Genomic DNA, 17,561 nt, shown 5'->3' on the forward strand with positions numbered 1-17,561 from the left:
AAATGGATGAGTAGGGTCCAAAGAAGGGATCTGACTTCTCGAGGGGCATTCAGGTTGGGCAGTGTCAGGGTTCCCCCCTTGTGGTTATTGACTTTGGCTTATAGTAGTGATAGCCATTGTTTTGGTGGATCTAATAGAATAAGATCTTGATTTCAACTCTCAATGAAAGCACCAAAATGTTGACCAGCATTTTGGTCAACGACACTTAGTCAATTTAAACTATAGAACGAAATTATACCGACTGAAATCAAGAAAACGTCACAAAAGATTTTATAGTGGTTCGACACCAAGAGTTGGAAATGACCTACGTACTCCACTTGCATTTTTATTTATCAAAGACTTGTCAAACTCAAGATCAAGAAGAAACAAGGTTCAACTGAGTTTCTTAAGCTGACAAAAGAATACAATTCGAAGGGATTTTTACGTAAAGTGCTTGCAAAAGAAATCTCTAGCATTTCCTCTTGTAATTTTCTCATAGCCTTAATGATTGAATGAACCCCTTATTTGTAAAGAGTCTTAATGGGCTATGGGCCCTTACGAGAAAATCTAGGCCCTACATGTGTAGGTGTGGGATCAATACATTCAGTTACATATTCAAATAATATAGGAATAATACAATTTAAATATGGGTTACATAAATATCTTGGGATACTTGATTGTATCTCGTGAAACCTAGATCTCTGGGTTAAAGCGTCCTGCTCATCAAGGAAGTCTTGTACTCTGAGCAGCTTCATGGGATGGTACTAGTATGCTCCATCACCGAGCAGGTTATTGCATCTTTGCTAAACAATATGTTATATTCTAATGTAGCCTCCTCGAGCAGCTACTCCTTACTACCAGCTTTCTGAATTTAATGTGGTATGACGCCATGTGTCTCTTTGGTAGAAGCCACGTCATTAAGTCAAAATTGGGTTAAACACTAATGAACGAAAATGTTCCCATCAAAGCGATTTAGACGAAAAAAATATTGTGACATAAACTTCAGAGCGGAGGTGGAGGACCTTTCTTCCATGGTGGTTAGGCTTAGACCTTAAAATCAAGAAAAAAAAAATTGAATGTTGGGAAAGTGAGTAGTCACCTCCCTAATTTTACAACTCTAAATAGTAAGTACAATATTGTTGGTATTAATTTGAATAAAATCATGAACATAGGGGATGGTGGGGAGGGGAAGTTAAAAAAAATCATTAATACCACCGAGAATCAATACTTATATCTATACATTAAATCAACATATACAAGGAAAAATTGATTACCTCTTGAAGCTTATCAAGATTCCTTGAGTCTTTTAGTATAATTAACGATCTTCCTATAGTGAAGACTCACACCTTAGCATTCCAAGTTGTTCCTCTAACACACAAGGATGTGTGTGTGCACGTAGGATTCGCAAGTTGATTATTTAGGCTCTCTAGATGTTCTCAATACATTAGATCTAGAGAGTTTGGAGAAGAGAGAAGGCTTGTAGAAAGTTATAGAATTTTAAGGCCTAGAAAATTCTATCGATACCTTTTTGAGTGTCCAATGACAAAAATTAACAACTGCTTTAAAAGAATCTCCACCACCACAATTTAGATTCAGTTTTTTTTATCAAGGTATTTTTCATCTCAAATTTTTTCTTCTTTTTTCCTTTTTAAAAAAAAAAAAAGTAATTTATCAATTGTTTCTGCATGTTTTTGAAAGGATAGTAATTCGAATTGATAGATCTGGTTTGAAATGACAAAACCCAGTAAAATTGTGCCTTAAAGCTTCTGTTTTCACTTAAAAAATATATCTTTTTTGTAAATTTATGGAAAATTTCGGGTCTTCACTTGTATTTTTGGAAATGTAATTGGATTTCGATTTTCCCAATGATCTTGCTGAACGAGATTTATAGTGTTGATCTCTTCACTCTGTGGGTACAAAGTTTGATTCTTGGACCCTTAAATTTATTTCAATTGAAATTGAATTACTAATTCAAAATTAACCATTTGATATTTTAGAGGAATTCGACCAATTTATTTTTCTATTATTTTTCCCCTTTTTCAAAAAAGAATATCATCTGTTATTTTTTTAACTATGACTGCAACCGTTTTCCCTCTCTACTCTAATTTTAGGTTTAAATTTACCAAACAAAAAGTTTTTTTTTCTCCTTCTCTAAATGAATTTGAACTCAACCCAAGTTTTTATCATCATTTTTATCCTTGTTTAACCTAATTTACTTAGTGATTGACCTTATTTTGGGGAAATTGGAGCATTATTTCCACTTATCTCTTTAGTTCTCCATAGAATATTTGGAACAAGAATCTCTTCTATCACTTCTATATATACTTATTCAAATTTGTGTTTTGACAGTTCACTTTGCCTTAAGTGCTGAGTCTTGACAGATATTCAAGTGTATGCCAAAGATCTTATAATATTGTCATCTTTTTTTTTTACTTTTGTATTGTCAATGTTTCATTTGTGTTTTGTTTAAGTTTTGTTTTGTTAAGTTTTGTTGTATGGAGTGAATGAAAATTGACAACCTATGAAGTCTTTATTTTGTGTATGATTTTTATTTGATGGTAATATTTATTGTTGTGCTTTTTTTGTTAGAAAATTATCTTCTTGATTGATGTTCAATGATGATTTTTTTAAAAAATAAGTTTTCTAGTTTTTTCTCAAAATATTTATTTTATTTTATTTATTCATTAAAATTTTAGTTCATTTCATATTTGTTTTAGTTTTTTATTTTATTTTGTTATATTTATTTATTTATTTTGGAAGATTATTTGTTTCAGTTTTTCAAGATATGTAGCAATTGATTTTTTTAAAAAAATTGTTAGTTATTTTTAATTTAATATATTATACTTTTACTAATTATTATATTATCTTTTTACAAATTATTTTAAAAAAAATTATTATCTATTAAATTTCTTGTTGTAACGAAATATATTCATTATTTATTTTTATTTTATTTTTCAATTAATTTTTTTATTTCTTCTTATTATATTCTTTGGTTATTTACAATAGAGGTTTTGCTTTATTTTATTTTATTTTTCTATAATGATTTTTATTTTTACTAATGTTGTGTTTGTATGATATTTTGTTTTGTAGGTTACTTTTCGATTGTCACGGAAATTGTGTACTTTAATGGTAGCACTAGATTTGAGCCTAATGCTAGGTCTTTCTTTGAGTTTTGTTGAATCCACATATTATATAGCAGTTGTGACTTCCTTTTCCAAACATCCTCTTATTGCAATAATTTAGTTTCTTTGTTAGAGGATATTGCAAGTTTGTTGTCCAATTTTCCAAGAGTGTCCCTAATCCACGTACGTCGTACATCCTATAAGGCTGCACATGGATTAGCAGTGCATGATCCTAGGGTGGACGACGAATTTGTATGGCTAGAAGATTTCCATTCTTTTCTTCAAGTTGTTTAGTTTTCTAGATTGTATGACATTATAACTTTTCTCAACGAATATATTTCATTGGGACAAAAAATTAAAATAATTTTATCTTTTTTAAAATTCACTAATTCAAACTCATCGGTTATAATTTAATTTAATTATTTATTTAAATCAAATTTAAAAATAAGAATTAAATTATTAAATAAACAAATAAATAAATTCAAAATTCAAATTACAGGAATTGCTGGCACCATAAAGTGGCAGCACTCACTATTCCAGACAGTGAGTGGCGTGTGCTAGATATTGTATCCCTAATTTATTTTATTTGTTTGTATAAATAATTTTAAGTCTATAGCGCACCAATTTCTTTTTTATTAATTATTTGTGTAAGTGATTACTATTTTAATTTATTAATGTAAGTGTTAATTGTGTGAATTGATTTTTGATTGTGTGCATGTGAGTGGATGGTAAGTAGTGATAGGCATGTATGGTTGTGAGTGTGTAAGTGCATGGCATGCATGGTGAGCATGCAAAAGAATGTCATGAATCTAGACTAAATTATGGAATTGTGAATGATTTTCCTAATTTTAGAAACTACCAATAAGATAGGATTTCTAGAAGGCTTCGGTTCACATACAAAGAAAAGGAAACAAGTAAGACAGAAGAGAGAGAGAGAGAGGGAGGCATGTGAATGGAATGGAAGAGAAAATTGATAGTTTTCCCTTTATAATTGTTGTCATCTTTTCTTGATTTGAAAATAGAGAAAATAAAATATCGGCAAGTAAATTTGGTGAGAGATTTTATTAGTTGTCCTTGCTTATTGTTGAGTAAGTAGAATTGGGAATTTAAGAGAGAAGATTCTAGAAATGCCTATGTTCATATTGTGAAAAGGAAACAAAGAGAGAAGAGGTGAGCAAGGAAGAGAGTTGCCATTTTTGGAGTTCCCGTAACTCTGGACCTAGCCTCAGTAAAACAATCACAACTTGATGGAAGTCCCTAGCCTATTGTTGTTTTGATGATTGTTTTTCTTTGTTTATGTGTTGCAGTTTTGTTGTTATGACATGAAGTTGATGTATGGAGATATGTTGATTTTGGTAGGTTGTTTGATTGTGGATTTCAGCCAACATGTGTTTAGGCCTTAGTTCATTTTTTGTTTTATTATTTATGTCACAAAGTTGATATTATGTGTTGATAAGATATATATATTTTTTTAATTAAAGGCACGTTGGGTTTGAATTGGAAAATGAAAAGAAGGTTGGAAGATGGTGCAAGTTTTGGCTAGTACATGTTTTAGGTTCTTGTTGTTGTTTCTTTTGAGTATTGATAAGCATGCTTATGGATTTGAGTGTATGGCTATGTTGTATTACTAGAATGCATGCTAGGGTGTACTGTGTTGTATATTTGCATATGAGAATTGTTTTTACTTTGGTTAATACTCTATCAACTTGATTATTTGTTTTATAAAAAGTATGTTAAGGCTTGATTTATAATTATTAAAAGATTTTTATTGGAATGTTGTTATGTCTTTGGATAATAATTTTTAAGTGGTTAAAGTGAAAAAATTGAAAAATGGAAGTGTGCATAGGGTTTCGGTCTAGTGCTTGATTTTAGGGTTATGAGTAGTGTGTAACTTCTTGAATTTATTTTTAATTTTTGGGTGATGAGCATATTGTTAAATTGTGAAATCGGGTATATTTTTCTTGCTTATTTTGCTTAGTAATATGGTAAATTGCTTTTACTTAAAAGGATAGTAAAAATATGTTTTGAAAACTCATGCCTTAAAATTAATGTGATCATAAACTTGCTGATTTTTACTTAACTATATGGAAAATCTCTTTTAATTAAAAGATATCAAATATATGTTTTAATAATTTATCCCTTAAATTTTATACATGAAAAATATGATTTTTCCATACTTTAGATGTGTATTTTCTCATAAATAATTATGCAGAATATAGTTACAAAATAATCAAGTAAATTTATTTTCTAAAAGATGACCAAAGAATTATTTAATCAATGAAATTATAGTTAGGCTTTTCCCAATTTACATGTAATTGTGACTTAATTAAAATTTAGTGACCTTAAGGTTTCACTTTTTACAACGCTAATGTAGCGTTCAAAATTTGCTAATAAGGCATAGGGCCTTGATTAGCGTGCCTGGAGGGCAATAAGTGATTTATTATATTAATATGTGAATTTGATGAGTATGTGATTAGAAATGCATGTTTAGGTGAATTAAATATGCATGTGGGCCCCATTTGGTTATTAGAGGCATGTTTGTAATTTTATCCCGCTAAGGGCATAAATGCAATATTTGTGATTATTGTGATCTTTACCACGTTTTAGTGGTGATATATTTGAGATGCACGATCCAAGATAGTCCTAGGGAGCAGTTTAGCTAGGAAGTCACAACAGGACCCAATACCCTGTTGGTTTTTATTGATCAAATCAGAGATTATACGCAGCGGAACAACAATCAAATTGTCAGTTTAATCCCAAAAGATTTATAGATCTACTTCTTCACATACATATATATTGAATCAAAGACAAGAATAGAAAAAAAATACCTCAGGTCCTTCCTTGCTGCTATCTTTTTGTATGGCTAAATCATTGAGATCTCACACCAAGATCTTCCAAAATGTTCTCAGCACACAAAGAATGAGTGTGGGCTCGCTATACAAATAATAGGCAAAAAACTATTTATCAGATGTTCTCAACATATGAGATCTGATAAAGTTTGGACCTAGGTTTTGAGAAGAACAATGACTTTTGATTATGTCACTGTTCTCTTTCTCTGAGAGAGATTTCTAGATATTTTTCTATCCCTGAAAAGTTACGTTCTGTGAAAAACTGATATCCTATATTTAATATATCCTATATATTAAAATATTTGTTATTTTAAACAAATTCAAAATAACTGATCAGTTATCAGATTTTTGTTTAAAGAATAATATTTTAATCATATTAAAATATCTCATTATTTATTTAATATTTAAATAACTAAAATTGTGGAATCAAGAGATTGAGTACACTCTCTTATGCGTGTAGCACAGTGCTTGTGCACTATGCCACACGTGTACCACATGCCTATGATGGCATGTGATTTTTCCAATTTTTATTATTATTTAAATACCAAAAATCCCAAAAATAAATTAATTCAAAATTAATTATATTTTTGTTAAATCAAATAATTAATTAATTAATTACATAGAAAAATATTTTACTTATCACATAAGTCCTTTTTGCCCATTTTTGTATTTACCTTTGTCAGTATTTGTTTGAGCCATTTCGGGGACCATGGACCTATAACATTAAGCTCCAATAAATAAACTAAATAATTAAACTCTTTAATTATAATAGTTAATTTATTAATTCTGACATATTACTCCACTATAAATTCAGAATTGCACTCTTTATGTCATAGATATACTTTTACAGAAATCTTATCTTAAGTCGTTCATTAATATAACCATCTTACAATAGTTCAACCCTCTAATTAATTAGTTCATAAATTAGAATGGAAGAATTACCATTTTACCTTTCTAATTTACTTCTTATTCCTAAGTACCATTAATTCACTAGTGAATAATTAATTTATAATCTAATTATAGATTTGAGCTCAAAATCATTCAGTTCCATAAATAACCCTTAAGGGAACTAATATACGGTCCGTTAGGAAATATTAGATTCCGTATTGTTGATACATGTTCCCAGCCATCCATGATATTAAATCTCCAAAACAAAAGTCATTAGCCTCATTCTTTGAAGAGACCTTAACGAATGAATCAAAAGATTTAATAAACATGAACAGGAGTTCATGAACACTTAGGATATAGGTTGATCTATAAATGATCATCAGTTATGATATGAATTACAAGTCTTTATTGTTAAATGGTTTTTGGATAAATACTTTAATTCATATCGGTCCATGTCATATATAATCATATTATATAAAGCACCTTTACCGAGATGTCTTTCCACATCATTAATCAGAATCTAGATTATTTGTATCATTATGATACTCAGTAAACCCTACTTACAACTTCAATTAAAGAATTACATAACTTTAATTTGTTGATGTTGACTATTTTTATTCATTCATGCGATCTTAATTCTCTCGTACTAATACAAGATCACATCCTCAATAATGAATATGGAATTTTTCTGATATTTACAAAATTATTCAAACAATAATTTAATAATCTAAATATGGCAATAATAATAAACCATTGTATTTATTTATTCACAGAAAAAACAAATGTCTTTACATGCTTTTAGGACACACTCCTAACATACCCGACTCGGGGCGAGTTGAGGGTTATTTCGAGCATTAGAAATTTTACTGGTTTATCGGGTTATGAATTTTTATTTGGAGATATATTTGAAGTTAGAGTGTTTAGGAGAGAATATCGGGGAAATTTACCATTTTTCCCTCGGGGATGTTTTTGATACCCCGAGCCTTGGAGGTAACTTAAGTGACCTATGATAAGTAAGACAAAACATAAGAAACACTCAGATTTTTCCTAAACCAACCCTATCATCTTCTCTCTTCCTCTTATTTTCTCTAAACTTTACCAATGGAAACATTGAAGCTTAAGCAAGGAATTAGGGCTCTAAACGTAAGGATTAGCTCAATTTCAACTTGTGGATTCAAGCAGAGGTTAAGGTAAGCTTTGAATTGTGATTTTAGCCATTAAATTCTGTAGTTATTGGCTGAGTTTTAGCTTTCTTGAGTCTTTGAAGTTGAAGATTGAATTTGGGATTTGATGAGGTTTTAAGCTAGCTTTTCGTTAGGTTTTGTTGCTGGGACTATTCTAGAACTACTGTGGTGATTAAATTGAGTTGTTAGATTGGTTTTGGGGTAAATTGGTTGGGTTTTGTTTGTTAAAATGGGGGATTTTCTGGGTTCGAAGGGGTTGGGTTGCGACTCTATTCTTGGTGAGCCGCGGCCCTGTAGAGCAGATGGGAGGGAAAAATGAAGGGCGGGCCACGGCGCGTGTTTGCAGAAATGGGAGGCTGATCCTCTAGTTGAGGTGGGCCACGGCAAAGGATCTTTGACCCTAAGAAGGGTTTTGGCTCGGGATGGATTTTATCACCCGGATTGATAGAATTCAAGGTCTCGGAGACTAGAATTATAACCCAAAGTTATTTAATGGATTAGAACTTGATGGATGGATGTTGTTGATATGTAGTGACTAGGTTTTCAGCGAGGCTCATATTAGGAGACTGTGCTCAGGATATTGGTGCTCGGGACACAGGTAAGAAAACTGTTGTACCCATAGAGCAGGGCGTGGCCCTATAGTTTGTATTGCAGGGCATGACCCTATATGATTGTGTTGCAGGGCGTAGCCCTATTGATTATGTTTGTATTTGTTTAGGTATATGTTAAATTTATACCATGTGCTGCATATTTGTGAATGAATGACAAGGGCCGGGAACGGCGAGGGCCGAGAACGGCAAGGGTCGGGTACGGCGAAGGCCGAGTACGAAAAAGGGTCAGTAGAGGCGTCAAGCTGCGGAGAGAAAGTTGCTAGGGTGAGACCCTTCTCGGATGCCTGGGACATCCTCACGGTGTAGACCACAAACCCAGGCTCTGGTAAAGCGCTTGGGATGGCATGGCCGTTATGTGTTTAGCCTGTTGGCTGCTTTGTTATATGCTGATTGATAGTTATGCATATATTGATTGCTTGTGTGGAGTTTTCTTGCTGGGCTTCGGCTCACAGGTGCTCTATGGTGTAGGTAAGGGCAAGGGAAAGGTCGATCAACCATGAGTACGCAGAGCGTGAAGCAACGTGTACATGTTCGGCCTACCTGGCTACCACGACCAGGGGTATTTTCGGGAGATGTTTTGTATTAATCCAAATTTTTTCGTTTAGTCGACTGTAATCATATTTTTGAGTTGTAAATATTTCTAAACAGTATTTTGGGATCCCAAATGTATAACGTTTATAATTTCAATGAATGGTTACATTTTCAAATTATATGACTTTTAATACTGTTTAACTATACTTTTAACCTAAAACCTTAATTAGCGAGTTAATTACACGTTTCAAACTCACTTAGAAATGGCTCTAAGGAAGTAGGGCATTACATATCGGCTCCTGGAGCCATTTTTGAAATTTTGTGAAATTAAATTAGAAACAGCCCTCAACCACTTGGACTTTCTCTTGAACGTTTTTGACCGAGTTCTTAGCATTTGTTGAACCGAAAATTCAGATATATTCAATTATTATTAATTTATTTATTCATTTTAAAAGGAGTTAGTTTCACTCCTTGAACTCTATAAATAGGACCTAGCACTCAGCCATTTCATTCGTTATTCAAGCATTCTTCAGAGCTTCCAAGCTTTTAAGTTTATTCTAGAGAGAAAACACTAGGGTTTGGGATTTAAAAGCTTTCCAATCTAAGCGTTATAAACACTTGGGAAGTAAGATAGAGTGACATTTCAGTATCGAGGTGTAGATCAAAGTTCTAGTCCATTCAAGATATTCTTATCCTCAGATTTAGTCCATCATAGTTCTTTTATTTTCTTTCAGATCCTAACTTGATTTTATGGCTTCTTGGTTAGGTATTTAAGTTCTTGAAACTTAAAGTTCTTCGGTAATTTTCTATCTTGATGGTTTAGATCTCTTTTTCATCTCCATTTCTTTAGAAACTCATGGTTCTTGTTGTTGATTTTAGGTGTTTTCCAATCTCGTTCTTGTCTCCAATATCCCAGTTTTTGTTAAGGAAATTAGGTTAGATTATATGTGTTATGATATGTTTATATGCTATGTATATATGTATGAATATGGTTTTAGTCTCTTGGGGCTTATAGTTGCTTAGATAGCAAACCCTAAGTTTTTATCATTATCGTGGTTTAGAGTTATGATTTACCCAACCTCAGTTAGTAGACTGAGGACCTAGATGAGTTATCATATACAACCTTGTGATCTAACCTACCTCAATTAGTAGAATGAGGACCTAGATGGTTTTATCACATGCTATGGTAATGAGTTAATGGCCATTAATATTGTAGTCCTATATCATATACGTTTTTACGTCATATGTTTTATGATATAGTCTTATGATTTATGATAGATGTTTTTAGTAGATTTTCCTTCCTGGACATTAGGTTCTTTCCTTTTATTTTAGATGATGCAAGAAAATGAACTTGGAAGGCGGGATGGATTCGTGGCAACTTGGCATGTGTATTGGGGATGGACTGATTGAATGGATTGCTGGAAGATTGAGGATGATATTATTTCAAGTCTTTTAATTTATGTTCTTATATATTTTTGCACTTAGTTTTTAAACACTTAATTAAAGATTATGTTTTCTTGATGTTTTTCTTTTACAATGGGATCCCATACCATATTTTTTATTTCATACCGTATTTTGCATTTTTAATAAAGTTATAATATTTTAAGTATATATGTATTCCAAAATAGTGGCTATATGTTGGTAGTTTTTAATGGTCTGAGGTTTTAGAATTAGTAGTTTTTAGTGGATCATATTCTAAAATAGGCTGAGGTGCTGGCGGATTTGGTTGGGGTTGGGATGGTTGGGAACGGGATTAGGAAGGGCGATTAGTGTTCTTTGAAGATGCTGCCCTAGTGGGTTGTTTCCTAGGCCCCATACCTTCACAATTTTTCCAAAAAAATAGCCACAAAAAATTTGACAGCACTTCTCCTAAAATTATGAAATTTCCTTACTAAAATCTTCCAAAATTATCACCCAATAAACCACAAATAGTCCAAAAACTCTAAGGAAATCTCTTCATATAAATGCAACTCAATTGAAAGATTTAATAAGAAAAACTTACAATCCTTGCAAGTTGAAAAATCTGCCCCTTTGATCCTCCTTCAATCCCTTACTAAACACCAATAGCACACAAATCAGGGTTAGCAAAAAAAATAATAATGGAAGAAGGTAATAAGAAATATGAAGTAGAGATGAGAAAAATAGATGAAGAAAATTTGAAATAGAGGGAAGAGAGGGAAAAATGTAGAGGTTTTCTTTAAGAAAATGTGATTTGGAAGAGAGAATTTGAGAAAATGAGCAAAAGGTTCAGCAAACACAAGTTTAAGCCCTCTTTAACCTTTTTGACACAGGCGCGCTACGACCCAGCTCGGGAAAGTCGCGGCCCGCCCCTAAATTCTTCAACAATTGCACATCCAAGGGTCGGGACACAGCTTCTCAAGTCGCGACCCGCCCCAAATTCCAAAAAAAAATTGCTCTCTGTTTCAGCCTAGGGTCGAAACTTAGCGTGGGCAAGTCGCGACCCGCCTCCTCTTCATTTTTTGAACGCTCTCTGACTTGTGTAATGTTGCGACTCGCTCATTCAAGTTGCGACTTGGCCCAATGACTAATTGAAAAACTCATTTTTCACGATTTTCACGATTTTTACAACCATTATAATAAAATAAAAAATAACTAAACTTTACAAAATCCAAAAATAAAATTAAATAAAATTTTCCACTAATTAAAAATCAAAACAAAAACTTAAATAAAAGATAGGAATGCCTCCTATAGCGCTGTCATTAACATCATTTAATCGGACCCTGAACACCCCATTTAGAGGGGTTCCAAAACCATTACTGATTTATACTTTTCCATTGGTCCTTCCAAATAACGCTTTAACCTCTGACCATTTACTTTAAAATGTCCTGTTTTCTCACTATGAATTTGAACTGCTCCATAAGGTAATGATACGACAACTGTAAATGGTCCCGACCATCTAGACTTTAGTTTTCCTAGGAACAGTTTCAATCTAGGATTAAATAACAAAACTTTATCTCCTGGTTGGAAATCCTTTCTAATTATTCTTTTATCATGAAACGCCTTAGAATTTTCTTTATAAATCCTTGCATTTTCATAAGCTTCATTTCTAAATTCATCAAGCTCATTTAATTCAAGAAGCCTATTCTGCCCAGCCATAAATAAATCAACATTCAACCTTTTCACTGCCCAATATGCTCGATGCTCAACTTAAACTGGTAAATGACATTCCTTCCCAAACACCAACCGATATGGAGACATACCAATCAGAGTTTTAAAAGCTATGCGATATGCCCATAGTGAATCATCAAGCTTTTTCAACCAATCTTTCCTTGAAGTGTTGACAGTTTTCTCTAAAATACTTTTAATTTCTTGATTTGACACCTCAGCTTAACCATTAGCTAATGGATGATAGAACATAGCTTTTCTGTGATGAACTCCATATCGGGCACATAGAGATGTGAATGTCTTATTAAAAAAATGACTACCTCTGTCACTAATAATAGCTCTTGGAGTACCAAACCGAGTAAAAATATTCTTATGAAGAAATTTAAGTACCTCCTTACCATCACAAGTAGGTGTTGCTGCAGCTTTTACCAATTTAGAAGCTTTTACCAACATGATTCCCAGTAAAATGTACTTATTATTATAAGATGATGAGAAAGGTCCCATAAAATCTATGCCCCACACATCAAACAACCCAACCTCTAAAATTCCAGTCATGGGCATTTGATCTCTTCTGGATATATTACCGGCCCTTTGGCAATGATCACAACTCTTAATAAAGGCATTAGCATCTTTATAATGTAGGCCAATAAAACCCACATTGTAAAACTTTTGTTGCTGTCCTCGTTCCTCCAAAGTAACCACCACATTGAAAGTATGGCAATGAGTAAGTATAGAATCATTTCTTCTTTTGGGACACATCTTCTAATCACTCCGTAAGCACAATGATGAAAAAGAATGGGCTCATCCCAATAATAATGTTTTACTTCCGAATAGAACTTTTTTAGTTGTTGCCTTGACATGTCAGGAGGCACAACTTTAGCTACCAAATAGTGAACATAATCTGCAAACCATGGTATCTTCTCTTCACATTCAACTGAAAATAATTGTTCACTTGGAAAATTTTCATCATTTGACTCGTCTTTCACACTATGCTCTTCTTCTTTTTCCAATCTAGATAAGTGATTAGCAACTAGATTTTCTGTCCCTTTCTTATCACGAATCTCCATATCAAACTCTTGAAATAGTAAAACCCATCGAATCAGGCGAGGTTTATCATCCTTTTTAGTCATAAGATACTTAATAGTTGAATGATTTGTGTAAACAATCACCTTATTACCAATTAAATATGGCCTAAACTTGTCAAATCCAAAGACTATAGCAAGTAATTCCTTCTCAGTAGTTGCATAATTTAATTGAGCATCATTCAAGGTTCGACTAGCATAATAAATTGTTTGAAATACCTTGTCAACTCCCTGTCCAAGAACTTCTCCTACTGCATAATCACTAGCATCACACATTAATTCAAAAGGAATTTCCCAATTTGGTGATACAACAATTGGAGTGGAGATTAGTTTTTCCTTCAATGTATTAAATGCCTTTAAACACTTAGAATCAAAATTGAATATCACACCATTCATAAGTAAGGAAGATAAGGGCTTTGAAATTTTTGAAAAATCTTTTATAAACCTCCTATAAAATCTAGCATGGCTCAAGAAGCTTAGAATCCCTTTAACAATTACTTGAGAAGGTAAATTTTCTATTGTTGATATTTTATCCCTATCTACTTCAATTCCATGGCATAAAATTTTGTGGCCCAAGACTATTCCTTCTGTCACCATGAAGTGACATTTCTCCCAGTTTAAAATTAAATTTGACTCGTCACATCTATTCAAAAACCCTTTCCAAATTAAGCAAACACCCATCAAAAGAAGGACCAAATCCTGAAAAGTCATCCATAAAGTCTTCAATACCTTTTTCCATCATATTTGAAAAAATTGACATCATATACATCTTTGAAAGGTGGCGGGAGCATTACATAACCCAAACGACATCCTCCTAAAGGCAAATGAACCATAAGGGCATGTGAAGGTAGTCTTTTCTTAATCCTCCGGTGCTATAGGAATTTGATGATATCAAGAATATCCATCCAAGAAAAAGTAATAAGGATGGCCAGCCAATCTATCTAACATTTGATCAACGAAGGGTAAAGGAAAATGGTCCTTCATGGTGGCTTTATTTAATTTACGGTAATCAATACAAATTTTCCACCCCGCCACTGTACAAGTTTGAATAAGTTCATTATTATTATTATTATTTTTAACTACCGTCATACCACCTTTCTTTGGAACTACCTGAATAGGACTAACTCAAGGACTGTCAGATATTGGGTAAATTAGTCCAGTGTCTAACCATTTAAGAATTTATTTCCTTACCACTTATTTCATTGAAGGATTTAGCCTCCTTTGAGCATCAATACTAGGCTTACTATCCTCCTCCATTAATATACGATGAATTACTGTCAATGGACTAATACCTTTAATATCGGCTAAAGTCCATCCAATTGCTAATTTTTGAGCCCTTAATACCCTCAAAAGTTTCTCTTCTTCAATCTCAGATAAAGAAGATGAAATAATAAATGTGAGAGTATTATTCTCACCTAAATAAGCACACTTAAGATGATCAAGTAAGGTTTTTAAATCAAGAACTGGTGGCTTCTCAATGGATGGAAGAGGTCTCTCAGGTACTTGACCTATTTCCTCATTTTTTTTTTATATATTTTCCTTGATTAATTCAACCACTTAACATACTCATCGGCTTCAGTACCAGCACACTCTTTAGGAATTTCTATCAGACTCAACTCCAGTGGATCTTTAATAGACTCAACCCCTTTAATTAGTTCCGCCAATACATTAACACAAAAACAACTGTCACTAGCTGAAGGATATTTTAAAGATTTAAAAAATTTAAAAACAACTTCATCACCTTGTACTCCAAGCCACAATTATCCTTTCTAAACATCTATTAATGCTTGCCTAGTGGCTAAAATTGGTCGTCCTAATATAATAGGCACATCCTCATCTTCCTCCATATCTAATACAATAAAGTCCGCTGGAAAAATGAACTTATCTACCTTTACTAGAACATCTTCTATAGTACCTCTGGGATGAGTTAAAGAATGATCAGCTAATTGAAGAGTAACAATAGTTGGTCTAGCTTCTCCCAAACCAATTCTTTTAAATACAGATAGTGGCATTAAATTTATGCTCGCACCTAAATCACATAAAGCTCTTTCACAATGAAAGTTTCAAATGGTGCAAGGTATAGTAAAGCTGCCTGAATCTCTTAATTTTTGAGGAAGCTTCTTTTGAATAATTGCACTACACTCTTCAGTTAAAGCAACAATTTCATAATCCTCCATTTCTCTGTTATTAGACAATATTTCCTTCATAAACTTCACATAACTAGGCATTTGTTCCAAAGCCTCTGCAAAAGGGATGTTAATGTGAAGTTTCTTAAATAACTTAAGAAATTTGGAAAATTGTTTGTCAAGATTAGCCTTTCGAAACCGTTGAGGATATGGAATTTTTGGTGTGGGCTTAGAATATTTTGGTTTTTCTAGTTTTGGAAGGTCATCAGTAACCTCCTCTTTAATCGGACTAGTAATTTTTTGTTTTTCTACTTTCTTCCCTTTCTCTTCCACTGTAAGTCCTTCATACTTAGTCCCACTCCTCAAAGTGGCCGCTTGAAATCGCTCTTTAGAATTTACCTCTGTAGAACTAGGAAAATTTCCTTGTTGTCTACTAGAAAAAAATTTAGCCAATTGACCTATTTGTGTCTCCAAACTTCTGATGGAAGACCTTGTCTTTGTCATGAATTGATTTAATTGGTTTGGCTGAATTGTTGTTGGGTGCATTTGAGGAGGTGCTGGATGAGATTGGCATGGGTTTGGATCATAATATGGTCTAGCATGTAATCCATAAGTTGGTTGATGAGGTGGGTACTGTGGATATTGTGGTTGTAACCCTTGATTATTTTTCCAAGACATATTAGGATGATTTTTCCAAGTAGGTGTATAGGAATTTGAGTAAGTGTTGGGTGCAGGTCTTGAAAAATTACCTATAACTTGTGCTTGTTCCAAGGGCATATTATTTACATCAGTTGAGAAACTAGCTGTGCTCGGGCATTGTTCATAAGAATGAGGTCCTCCACAAATCTCACAACTCATGACATTCTATACTTGCATTGCTTGTGCAGCGAGATTAGTTTGTTGTAGTTGTTTGGTTAGAGATGCTACTTGAGCAATTAAGAGTGCAATTGGATCAACTTCTAAGACTCCCACTACTTTGTTATTCTTTCGCTCAGTAGGCCAGTTATAATTATTCATAGCCATCTCTTCCAACAACTTATATGCCTCATTAGCGCTTTTTCTCATAAATGCTCCTCTAGATGCTGCATCTATAATTGTCCTTGTATTTCCCCCCAAACCATTATAAAAAGTATGTACTAACAACCACTTCTATATTCCATGATGTGGGCATTTTCTTTGTAATTTCGTAAATCATTCCCATGCATCATAGAAAGACTCCCCATGCAGTTGATGAAAATTGTTAATCTCTCCTCTTATTCTCGCTGACTTAGTTGGAGGAAAATATCTGCCAAGAAACTTCTGAGCTAAATCTTCCCAAGTAAGTATAGAGTTGGCTTGTAATGAATTCAACCAACTCTTAGCTCTATCCCTTAGTGAAAATGGAAAGAGTCTCAATCTTACAGCATCATTACTAACCCCATTCATCTTAAATGTAGCACATAACTCCAAAAAGTTTGTGATATGTAGATTCGGATCCTCATGTGGCAACCCTCCAAATTGAACATAGTTTTGTACCATATGAATAATTGAGGGCTTTATTTCAAAATTATTCGCCTCTACAGTAGAAGGTCGAATACTTGAATGTATCCCTGTAACAGTAGAGAGTACGTAATTACTTAATGGTGGATCTACCTTAGCTACATTACCCATATTTGGATTGTTGTTCACACCATTATTCATGTTTTCAGCCATGGTGAATTCCAACCTTTTCTTTATTTTTCGGTTCTGTCTGCACGTTTTTTCAATTTCTAGATCTATTGGTATAATCTCATTTTGTCTATTTCCTCACATATACCAACAAGCCCTGAAACACAATATAACCTTGATCCAAATAAATGTTAAACAGAATTAAAAGAAAACAATACAACCAAATTAGAACAAATAATAATTAATGTGATATTGGAAATTAATTCCTTGGCAATGACGCCAAAAACTTGATCGTGAATATATATATATATATATTTATATACGCAAGTGCACGTAATTGATTCAAGTAATATATGATAAGTAAGGTATCGTTCCCGCGAAGACTATCTCCAAAGTACCACTAATTGTTCTTTAAA

At 33.0% G+C, this 17,561-nt stretch overlaps 1 non-coding gene across 1 annotated transcript; it reads left to right on the forward strand.

The window, feature by feature from the left end:
• The first annotated feature begins 16,651 nt into the window (after window positions 1-16,651).
• Window positions 16,652-16,758, forward strand: LOC133820111 (small nucleolar RNA R71). Its single transcript, XR_009886544.1, has one exon. It is a non-coding gene; the product is annotated as a small nucleolar RNA R71 (small nucleolar RNA).
• The last annotated feature ends 803 nt before the right edge of the window (window positions 16,759-17,561 follow it).

Source organism: Humulus lupulus, chromosome 2 (genome assembly GCF_963169125.1).
Source record: "Humulus lupulus chromosome 2, drHumLupu1.1, whole genome shotgun sequence".
Taxonomy (NCBI): domain Eukaryota; kingdom Viridiplantae; phylum Streptophyta; class Magnoliopsida; order Rosales; family Cannabaceae; genus Humulus; species Humulus lupulus.